The 2,419-nt window shown below is 48.0% G+C and overlaps 2 non-coding genes across 2 annotated transcripts; one reads left to right on the forward strand and one right to left on the reverse strand.

The window, feature by feature from the left end:
* The first annotated feature begins 1,604 nt into the window (after nucleotides 1-1,604).
* trnay-gua (transfer RNA tyrosine (anticodon GUA)) lies at nucleotides 1,605-1,693 on the forward strand. Its single transcript is given in 2 exon segments — nucleotides 1,605-1,641; nucleotides 1,658-1,693. It is a non-coding gene; the product is annotated as a tRNA-Tyr (tRNA).
* Nucleotides 1,694-1,783: 90 nt separating this feature from the next.
* Nucleotides 1,784-1,855, reverse strand: trnae-cuc (transfer RNA glutamic acid (anticodon CUC)). The gene has a single exon. It is a non-coding gene; the product is annotated as a tRNA-Glu (tRNA).
* Nucleotides 1,856-2,419: the final 564 nt, after the last annotated feature.

The following is a 2,419-nucleotide window of genomic DNA, read 5'->3' on the forward strand; positions in this document are numbered from 1 at the left end:
ATTTTTCTGTTTTGTTTATAGTTTAATATATTGCTATTTTATAATTTGTCACTTGTATTTATTATTAGGGTACATGTATTAAATAATGTATTATTTGAATTGTATTTGCACATTATTCAACTGCTGCTATACGTACTGTATTGTCTCTTTGCACTGTCTTTTGTCTTGCACTGTTTGCACCAAGTTGCACACGATGTACTTTATGAAGCTAGGACAGCTTACTTTCCGTCCTTAGCTCTGTGTTTTGTAATTATGTTATGTTGTTTATGTAGCACCAGGGTCCTGGAGAAACATGGTCTCATTTCACTGTGTACTGCATCAGCTATATGTGGTCAAAAGGACAATAAAAGATTCTTGACCTGACTTGAATGTATTCTTTGTTTTATCATTATAAGTTTATTTAGGTGTGTGCTTCAACATATATATTTAATAATATAAATATTGTTAGGTTTTTGTTTTAATTAAAAAAATTACAAAACAGGTGCATATAAATCACATGTGGCACTCTCTCTCCTTTGCTTGCTTTCTTTTCTTCTCTCTTCTCTCTTTTCTTCCTTCCCCTCCTTCCCCATTTTTTTCCTTTCTTCCCCACCCGAAGCAGACTATTGAACTTTGGCGCAGCTAGTAGAGCGGTGGACTGTAGATGCTCACAAATGAACATCCTTAGGTTGCCGTTTCAAATCCAGCTCGAAGGATGGCGTTTACCAGCCTCCGGGAAGCACGCCGTTTGTGTGCTGCCGCTAGCTCTGGCCGGGCGCAAAAAAAGAGCTTGCTTCCCTGACCGGGAATCGACCCTGGGCCGCCCCAGCGAGCTCGCCGAATCCTAGCCATTAGACCACCAGGGAGACACAGACAGGTTTGTGGGCCTCGTGCGGCTGGGTGCAGCACCCAGGATTGGCCTCTAGTGGCGATTTACGGCAATTCCGGATGAGTTACACCCGAGGAAACAGCAGTTTAAACAAATTCGCTTTAAGATCAACAGACTGTCTCAAAAGACTTAAAAGAGGTCTCAGCTGCAGGGTCACCAGTTTGCAGTCTGTCCAGAGTCCCCGTGCGTGTACACCTGGTGTTCTCCGGTTTCCTCTCACCACCAAAAGACACGCCAGTAGGTGGATCGGCTGAAACAAATTGCTATTGGGTATGAGTGAGTGCGTGAATGTGTTTGCACAGTGCCCTGTGATGAGCTGGCGAGCCATGCAGGGTGTACTGCTCACCGATCAGGTCTAGACAAGAACAGGTATCTCTGTCCTATGGAAAAGCTTTGACGTGCAGCGATGCACACAAACGTTCACATCTGACCGTTTTGGCCCATCGCTTTTGAGGTGCCTGGTGGACAGAGTGAAACCCTGCGCATTAGGTCCTCTCTGTATTTACTTAGTTTAAGTCAACGCACCGGCGAGGGCGGCCACGCGTAGAAACCTGAGATTGCAAACGGGATTGTAAAGTTTGTCGGTGAAGAAGGGTCCAACATCGACAAGCACGTTTATAGGCCCCAGTAAATCTGGCCTAGCGCCCCTGAAACCGCTGCGCTACGTGTCTCGTAACAGACAAAATCATCAGGGGTCCCGTTTGCCAGGTCGCTGCCAAAAGGTGAATTAGCCCTCCCTTCGATAGCTCAGCTGGTAGAGCGGAGGACTGTAGGTGCTTACAAATGGACATCCTTAGGTCGCTGGTTCAAATCCGGCTCGAAGGACAGCTTTTACCAGCCTCTGGGAAGCGCGCCGTTTCAGTGCATCGGCTTCTTGCGGCCGCTAGCTCTGGCCGGGCGCGAAAAGGAGCTCGTTTCCCTGACCGGGAATCGAACCCGGGCCGCGGCGGTGAGAGCGCCGAATCCTAGCCACTAGACCACCAGGGAGACATGGACAGGCGTGTGGGCCTCGTGCGGCTGGGCGCAGCGCCCAGGATTGGCCTCTAGTGCCGATTTACGCCAATTCCAGATGAGTTACACCTGAGGAAACAGCAGTTTAAACAAATTCACTTTAAGATCAACAGAATGTCTGCACAGACTGTCTCAAAAGACTTAAAAGAGGTCCCACCTCTCAGCTGCAGGGTCACAAGTTTGCAGTCTGTCCGGAGTCCCCGTGCGTGTACACCCGGTGTTCTCCGGTTTCCTCTCACCTCCAAAAGACATGCCAGTAGGTGGATCAGCTGAAACAAATTGCTATTAGGTATGAGCGAGTGCGTGAATGTGTTTGCACAGTGATGAGCTGGCGAGCCATACGGGGTGTACCGCTCACCGATCAGGTCTAGACGAGAACAGGTATTTCTGTCCTATGGAAAAGCTTTGACATGCAGCGAAGCACACAAACGTTCACATCTGAAGGTTTTGGCCAATCACTTTTGAGGCGCCTGGTGGACAGCGTGAAACCCTGTGCATTAGATAGATAGATAGATAGATAGATAGATAGACAGATAGACA

The sequence above is a fragment of the Hemibagrus wyckioides genome, linkage group LG09, assembly GCF_019097595.1.
Source record: "Hemibagrus wyckioides isolate EC202008001 linkage group LG09, SWU_Hwy_1.0, whole genome shotgun sequence".
NCBI classification, from domain to species: Eukaryota; Metazoa; Chordata; class Actinopteri; order Siluriformes; family Bagridae; genus Hemibagrus; species Hemibagrus wyckioides.